Source organism: Artemia franciscana, chromosome 4 (genome assembly GCF_032884065.1).
Source record: "Artemia franciscana chromosome 4, ASM3288406v1, whole genome shotgun sequence".
Classification (NCBI taxonomy): Eukaryota; Metazoa; Arthropoda; class Branchiopoda; order Anostraca; family Artemiidae; genus Artemia; species Artemia franciscana.
The window spans coordinates 58,825,751-58,835,025 of NC_088866.1; positions in this window are offsets into that span (position 1 = coordinate 58,825,751).

The window sequence follows — 9,275 nt, forward strand, 5'->3', positions numbered from 1 at the left end:
AACTGAGGACTAGAGCCGTTTGATGTCTCAGGCACTTCGAAATAGATTATGAAGGTTGTGCGATTTTTAATGAATGGAAATGCTAGTAGGCTATTAGAAGCTTTGCTTATAGGCTATTGTTATTTGGTGGGTTCACCTCTTAGACAATGCAACTATATGACTTCCTTCTCCCTAGTACTGGCTATATGTTTTTTATCATTAAGGGAATCTACAACCTAGTAGGGTTTTGTAGATTTTCAAAGTGAATTTTAATAGTCACTGGTAGGTAGCCTATAAAAGAAAAACAATAGGAGCCGTATTTTGCCGTAAGATTTTGACAAGTTTCTGGCTTGAATGAATGGGCAACTTGGAAAAATTTGACTTACCATACATCAAATCAGATGGCAAGTCAAGGATTGTTAATTTCATGTAGGCCTAGACCTTGGTTTGGCTAAATAAGTTAGACAGAATTAAGTCTTCAGATCCTTCTAGCAGCTTGATTCACGTACATATATAACCAATATAATAAGCTATTACTGAAATAACACAGGTGGTGTGTACATTCTTCATTCTGATTTGCTGTCTTTGGTTAAGCCAAGAAAATACCTTTTTTGGTAAATCTTATTAATTTCAAAAATACATATTCATGCACAGACAGATATTTCAAGTACATATTCGTAACATAGGAAATATCAAATGCTATTTATGCTTTGCCTAATCTATGCATTAGTCTGCACATTCTATATCTTTACTGAAATACACTTTCAGTTAAAAAAAATTTTTATTTAATTTCTGAACGTTTTTGTCTCTATTAACACTGGGTATTTTTAGAGTGGATACTGTTAAAATTTTGTCTGTGATGAAAAATGAATAAAATATCCAACCAGAATCTCCCTTTTGTTTTTATTGCATTGTCTTTCTTTGACTTGTATTTGTTTCAAGTTTAGTTTGACAGATTTTCTTATGACTTTTTAATTATCTTATTATAGTTTATTTATTGACTGATAATAAATATTGTGGGTTCCATCCAGTCCAATTTTGCCTAAGACCAAATTTACCATATAAAGTGGTATAAAAAAAATACAATTCCTTAAAAATATGTGCCTCTTCAGTTGAAAAAACAAGGAATACCAGATCCACGAGACAAGACATATTAGAAGACGAAACTGACAAATACAACTGCAGCAAACTAGCAGTTTGCATGAACCTCAGATTGTAAAAAATTAAAACTAGGCTTTCTAATATTTTTCAAGGTTAGTTTTAGTGTCAAATATTTACAAAATACTAACAGCTCACCACAGCACCAAGTCGCCAGAGGCCAACACAGCCTCTGGACAGTATAGGACAGTGTGGTTTTCCATAAGAAATAGGTTATAAGAACGAGAAAGGAAATAACAAAGACACTTGCCTGATTTCTGTAGGAAAAATACTTAGTAATATGAAAACGTTGTTGATAAAATCTTAAGAAAAGGACTACATCTAAAAAGCAGATTATATATGACTGAAATTGTGAAGTACTTAGTCCTGCATTCAATTAGTTTGACTTGTGAAATATAAATCCTGAAGATTTTGGCGAGAAGCTAATTTTTCTTTGGATTTTGCTGATAAGTTTTTGAATACAGATGAATTTGAAAGGATTTGATTAGGATCATTTGAATGCAGCAATTTGGGATGTCAGAGTATGTTGGAAAAATTTGACAGGCTCCCACTCTCCACCGGGTCCCCTCCACAAGGGTGTCTGCCACCGCATAACGTGGTCCTGTCCACTAAAGATAAGTAAACTTTCGATTTGTTACATTATTACTTTCATTATGGTACAGTTTCAGAAAGGAGATTTTGAAGTAGTTCAGTTAAAGGGATACCCCCTCTGGCCAGTTCGGATTTTTAGCATCACAAATCGAGAAAAGTCTACACCAAAATTCGTTGCATTTTGCTACGGATCTCATGACTTTCAGAATGTGGTGGAAGCAAATCTTCTGTCTTATGATACCAAACGCTTGAAAACTTCAGAAAGTACAACTAAGGGCGTCAATCATGCTTATCGAGAGTGTGCATCCTCCCCTGATATTTATTTCCAGTTTCATAAAAAGTAAGTTACAAATAGCCCAGGTACTGATTTAACTGCCTCGAGCAAAACTTATGAGCTTAGAAATCAGCTTACTTTAGCACAACATAAAGTAGCGAAGCTTAAGGCTGGCCAAGCTAAAGAAATTGAGAAAAAAGTTCAGAAAAAAGTTACTTCCATGGCAGGAGCAGAAACCTCATCACAGTAAGCCACTCTAAACCCAGAACTGATTGTTTCGGAAATTAATGATTCGATCACGCTAGAATACAACGGAAATTTTGAGAAAGTTGAAAAATTGTTTTCATCTCTGAATAGCCAGATTCATTCAATAGAGCTTCGAGTTGCTACTATTGATGAAAAGCTTGACGATTACGAACAGGAGCGTTTTCTTGATTCTTTGTTTTTATTTTTATTTTTTTAGTGAAACAGGACTTCGGAGCTGACCTGGGTACTACTGTTCTGGATGTAACAAAGAAAATGGCTATAAATGTTCAGAAAGAACAGGTGTTGTCGGTGAACCGTTTTAGACTAAGGAACGCGACGGTGAATATCCATGCGACAATATCCTACGCCTATTGCAACAGTTCTAGATAAATTCGTGACTAAAAATATGGCGTATACTGTTTTCAAATCAAAAATTTTAAAGTTAAAATTTTTAAGTCGATAAAAAAATGTTTCGTGATGATGGCAGGAGAGCTAAATTATATTAACCTGAAAAACCATTTGTATCCAACTACATATTTCTAATGTTCGTCTTCCTAGTTACCATTGTTCTATCGAATTTTCGCATTACATTGGCCATCAGCGACACCCAGATAATTAGAAAAGAGGCCGGAATAGTAAGCTGTGCTAATCAAATCGAAATGATTTACTACTATGAATCAGTGTTCTACGACTCTCGTCAGTGTTCTACAGCAGACCGATCACTAATTGACGCATTATTTTACCGAATAAGACAATTCTTTAAGGTTGACAAAATGCTACTGTTAAAATATACTAACAAAGAATTATCAAGTGTATCCAAACTATAACCAAGAGTCAACGTCGATAGAAGATAAGTGTATTTGCCACGCAAACTACAGGATCGACAAGGATATCGTGTGTGACGCTTCGGAAATAGGTAAGAAAGAGACCAGTTTAGCTTAGGTTAAATTAATGAAGTTTGAATAGACAAAAACTGGAGATATTTTCTAAACTCTACCTTTTCGTATAGCATTCCAATATAATAGCCAAAAAGAAAGTATAACAGTATTCACGCTACATATAAACAGCGAATAGAGAGAAGAAAATGTTCAGAAATTAACTGAGCAGCCAAACTTGTCAAGTAGCTAAATGTAAGTAAATCCGCCAAAAAGAATTTATAGTAAGTATAGTAGCCAAAAAGAGAGTATAACAGTATCCACGCTAAAAGAAAATACATAGCATCAATAGAGAAAAACTGTTCAGAAATTAGCAGAGTAGCCAAATTTGCCAAGCAGCCAAATGTAAGTGTAACAGCTAAAAAGAAAGTATAGTAGCAAAAAAGAAAGTATAACAGTATCCCAGCTAAGAAATACCCAGCGTCAATAGAGAAAAAAACGTTAAGAAATTAAATAAAAAACAAGTTTTTTAACTGAAAGTATATGGGGTAACTGAGTAACCAAATCTACCAAGTAGGCAAATGTAAGTATAACAGCCAAAAAGAAAATATGTAAGTATTGTAGCCAAAAGAAAGTAAAACAGAATCCACAAAAAAATACCCAGTGTCAATAGAGAAAAAAGTTCAGAAATTAACAGAGCAGCCAAATCTACCAAGTTGGCAAAATTAAGTATAACAGCCAACAAGAAAACATAGTAAGTATATTAGCCAAAAATAAAAGTATAAGAGTATCAACACTAAAAATACCCAGCGTCAATAGAAAAAAAATGTTTAGAAATTAACTGAGTAGCAAAATCTGCCAAGTAGCTAAATGTGAGTATAACAGCCAAAAAGAAAGCAGAGTAAGTATATTAGCCAAAAAGAAAGCATAACAGTATCAACACTAAAAATACCAAGCGTCAATAGAGAAACAAAGTTCAGAAATTAAATAAAAGAACAAGTGTTTTTAATTGAAAGTATACGGAGTAACTGAGTAGCTAAATCTGACAAGTAGCAAATTGTAAGTATAATAGCCAAAAAGAAAGAATATAAGTATAGCAGACAAAAAGAAAGTATAACAGTATCCAAGCTAAGATTATCCAGCGTCAATAGATAAAAAAATATTCAGAAATTAACCAAGTAGCCGAAATAACTTTCTCTTTGGCTGTTATACGGTAAAATTATAGCAAACAGTATAACTGGCTTTCGTATAAAGTGAATATACCACCCGATGATTTTCTTAGGCTCTTTACAAATATAATAATCGCTTCTAACTCAAATTCATATTTAAGCACTTTTTGACCTATATTTCTTAGCAAGAACGAAGCAACTTAAAAATAATAATTAATATAATAATTTTTTATAATATTAAAATTAACAATAAATAATAATTATTTTTTTTTAAATAATAAAAAGTAAAAATATCTAAAAACTAAAACAAACTTCACAGAAGCTTATTCATTGGCAATATATTTTCTGTAGGAAAATTCATTGGTAGCTAACTTCTGTCGTAACTAAGCTGAGTGATCTCATCATCCTCTTCGCTGTCAAAACAATCTTTGTCCTCCTCATCACTTAGTTTTCCTATATCTTCTTTTTGATCTAAAATAGTCGCAAATGGTGTATAAGTTGTCGTGAGATCATCAATAGCCATGTCCTTGTCATCACCATCCATACATTTGAATACAATCAAACCCTCTTCATTGACACCTTCCATGCACCTTTCATAGTCAGGATCCTTCATAAGAGGTGCATCATCCCCAACTTTTGGCAGGACTAATAAGATAATAAAAAAGACTTGAAGAAGACGTCCTGAATTGAAAACAGCCATGATGTCTATAAATAGAATATCTAGGTATTCTAGTAAATTGGTCCAAAAATCCTCTGCCACATTCGGTGTATAAATGGGAATATTATAAAACAAACTCCTGCACTGACGGTAATAACTTTAGAATAAAACTAAAGCAATTGTATATAATGAAACTTTCCTCTGCCACATATAAGAAAGTCTTAAATTGTTGGTTTGTAAATTTCTTCTTTTTTCCGCTGAGAATGGCTCCCGGACATGGGGCCGAAATATTCGGAGTATTTTTATTTTTTTTTAGTTAAAGTGTAGTTTATATATTTTATTTTGTTCAGTGCTTTATAGAAATTAAACCCGTTTTTCTTCAATCAATTTTTCGTAGAATTGTATTTCCACTAATAATAAGTTTAGGGAGGTGTAAAAGCAAATAAAATTTATCTATTTTGTCCTGTATCATTAGCGTCCATCCCTTCTCTAAACTGACGTGAATATTGGTAACCTTAGCTCAATACTGAGTCATTTAATATCAGTTTTTAAACAAATAGGAGAGACACTATTATGAGTCTTTTATGCACATTTTTTTTAGTTTTGGTTACTATTGAGCCGGGTCGCTCCTTACTACAGTTCGTTACCACGAGCTGTTTGAAAAATACGATTACAAAGCTGAAAAAAATACCACGTCAGACTATTCGCTAGATCGTGTTGATATTTTTGTCAATACTAGCACCTACTTCACTTGCGGGGGAAAGGATTATGTCATCGACTTACCTATCGTTTATTTTTGTGAGTTTTCAATCATAGCACTTTAAAAGAAGAAAACGTACCGGTGGGTACGTTACGAGTTTTTCTCTATGTTGATCATGCGTTGGCGAACTTGATATGTAGTGTTTAAACGCCTCGATAAATGAAATAAATAAAAGTTAAGTAAAACGTAACAAACTCTTTTGGTTTTTGAGGTACAATGAACATACAAAAAAATGAAAAAGTACATTGCTACGACACCTTAGTCGTAAAAGTCGACATCTTAATATTCACCATTACAAAAGAAGTAAATTTCTATGACACTTTTTTATTTGAGTTGTAGACAGGTCCAATATTCATATGTTGAGAGACAGGTGGGGGTGTCCGAGGACTTATATGTGCTAGATATGACAAAATTATTATTTCAGCCTCAAACTTACTAATTTTTCAAGGAAGGGAGTGTGTTTGTAATTAGGATTAGCAATGGGTCCTTATGCTTACATTCTTTGCTTTCACTGATTGAATTGTACACATTGTGTGCCGAGCGTATTGCATCCTCTTTCTGGAGGAACATCTTCCAGCTGTCGCTGTCGTGGTTCATCTCAACATACATTTTGTTCATCTTTAAGTGTCACTCTTACACTTCTCTATCATTTTTTTTACGTTGGGAAATTTCGAAGCTCCAACCTAAAAATAAAATTACAAATAATTTCAGTCATACAACAAAAAAAGAGAGAATAATGAGGACTTTTTTCCCAAGACAGTGAACCAACAAAACCTATTTGAATATTTCGGCCCTATATCTATTTGCCGTCTTCGGCGAAGAAAATAAAAAACAATGAAACACTTACAATAAAAGTTCTCAGTTAAAAATCCATTTTTTTTTAAATAGCCTTGGCATCATTACTTCTCAACGAAAAGTTCAGCCAAGACTGTGTGATAAAAGCTAAAAGCTAAAATTTTACAAGCTAAAAAGGTTCATTCATTTCACTAACTGTACAAATTAAAAATTGGAATAATTTCATATTGCGATATTTGCCTTCTCTGGAGCTAATCTGATAGTTCTTTTGGGATTTGGCTTGTTTTTCTTCGTTCCTATTTTGTTTTATTTTGAATTAGATTATTTTCTATAATTAATTTTGTGTACTTAGGGTTGAGTGTGTATTCACCCAAGTCTCTATTTAGGGATGTATTATTATTTAAGTTTCGTCTGATTTCGATTGCCTCACGGACAGTTTGTTTGATTCCTAGGTCATTGCTAATTAGAATTGTTTCGTCAAATAGAAAATAATGGTTTGGATTTTCAAAAATATGATTACTTAAAGCTGAATCGAAAGATATGGAGTTATTTTTAGATTTTAATGCTTTTTCAATACTTTCTTTGTGCTGCTGTAATCTTGTTCCTAAATTTTGGTGCGTTCGACCAATGTAATAATTTCCACAACTGGATGGTATTTGATACACCCCTCGTAGATGAGTAACTGGGGTTTTATCCTTACCAGAATTGAGAAGATTCTTTATGCTTAAATTACTTATGAATACAACACGCAAATTGTTTTTAAACCAAGTTTTTTTCAGTTTTGAAGTAATTATCGGATTATAAGGCAGGTAAATCGTGCTTGTGGGTTTATTCAAATCGTATACTGGTGTGGGATTTAAGGCTTCAGAAGAATGCATCTTTAATCTTTGAGCAATAACAGTATTTATGAGAGAAATTGGGTACCCGTCGCCAAAAAGTGTGTCTGTAATAAAATTTAATTCTTTTTTAACATACGACTCTGAACAGATATTTAGTACTCTATCCACAAAAGATATTACCACACCTCTTTTAACCTGTGGAGGATGGTTAGATTTGAAGTGAAGGTATCTATTATTATGCGTAGGTTTTCTGTACACTGTAAAATCAAGTTTATTCTCACTGCGTATTATCAATACATCTAAGAAAGGTATTTTTCCATCTCTTTTTGTCTGTAGAGTGAATTGCAGATTTCTATCGTAAGTATTTAAATGTTCTACAAAACTTTTAAGTTCACTTTAGCCATAATTCCAAACTGAAATTATGTCGTCCATGAAACGTCCCCAAAACACATGATTAAGAAAATACAAATCTAGGGCCCAATTTTTACGATTCTCGACGAAAATATTTGCGAGTAGGCCTGATAGAGGTGCTCCCATAGGATGGATGTTTCAGAATCTGAACAATTATTACAAAATAAACTGGAAAACAATTATCATCTAATCGAAGAGTCAGCGATAGGTCTAGACAATGATGTTCTCATGCATTTGGTTAAATTACGTAACAAATACTCCATGCACTACCAGTTTTGAAATTCATATTGCAAACAAAAAAACGAGCCTTCCTATGGAAGCACCTCTATCAGGCCTACTCGCAAAAAATTTCGTCAACCATTTTGAAAATTGGGCACTGGATTTGTATTTTCTTAATCATGTGTTTGGGGACGCTTCATGGACAACGTAATTCCAGTTTGGAATTATTGAGAAAATGAACTTAAAGGTTTTCTAGAGCATTTATATTCTTGCGATAGAAACCTGCAATTCACTCTTGAGACCGAAACAGATGGAAAAATACCTTCTCTAGATGTAGTGATAATACGTATTGTGAATAAACTTGATTTTACGGTTTACAGAAAACCTAAACACAATAATAAATACAGTAAAATAATAATTTACTATTATAATAATTTACCATATAGTAATATGGAAGTCAAATCTATAAAATAAGCATTCACTAGAATAAATTGAAAAATGAACGTTTTAAGAGTGTTTGGTTGTTGCGGATAAATTATTCATAGTAACCATCTTTTTCACTTACATCAACATTTTTTGAATTGAAAAGATTTAGAGATGAAATGACTGATGGATGAGAATATTCATGTGGTAGATATACCGTTTCTAGGGAAAAGAATACTTTTTCGTTCGAACAGTTTTTTTAACGATTTCTTTTTCTTCTTTGACAAGAGCGAAGTTTTACGCCTCTGGGACTGACTTGAGACTGATGAGTGACGGGGTATTTCTCACCCTTATTAAATATTTCCCGCTTTTTTTCGATTTCAATCGCTCGCCGAGGAATCGCGCACTGGACCTGAAATATTGTGTAACACTCTTTAAAATCCTACCCAGAGCCCCAATCATATAACTTCGAGGACGCAAAATCGACGGCAACTAGAGCAGTATATTTCTTAGCAAGAACGAAGCAACTTAAAAATAATAATTAATATAATAAATTTTAATAATATTTATAATTAATAATAAATAATAATTATTTTTTTTAAATAATAAAAAGTAAAAATATCTAAAAACTAAAAAAAACTTGACAGACGCTTATTCATTGGCAGCATAATTTCTGTAGAGAAATTCATTGGCAGCTAACTTCTGTCGGAACTAAGCTGAGTGATCTCATCATCCTCTTCGCTGTCAAAATAATCTTTGTCCTCTCTATCACTTAGTTTTCCTATATTTTCTTCTTGATCTATGATAGTCGCTAACGGTGTATAACTTGTCGTGAGATCATCAATAGCCATATCCAAGTAATCACCATCCATACATTT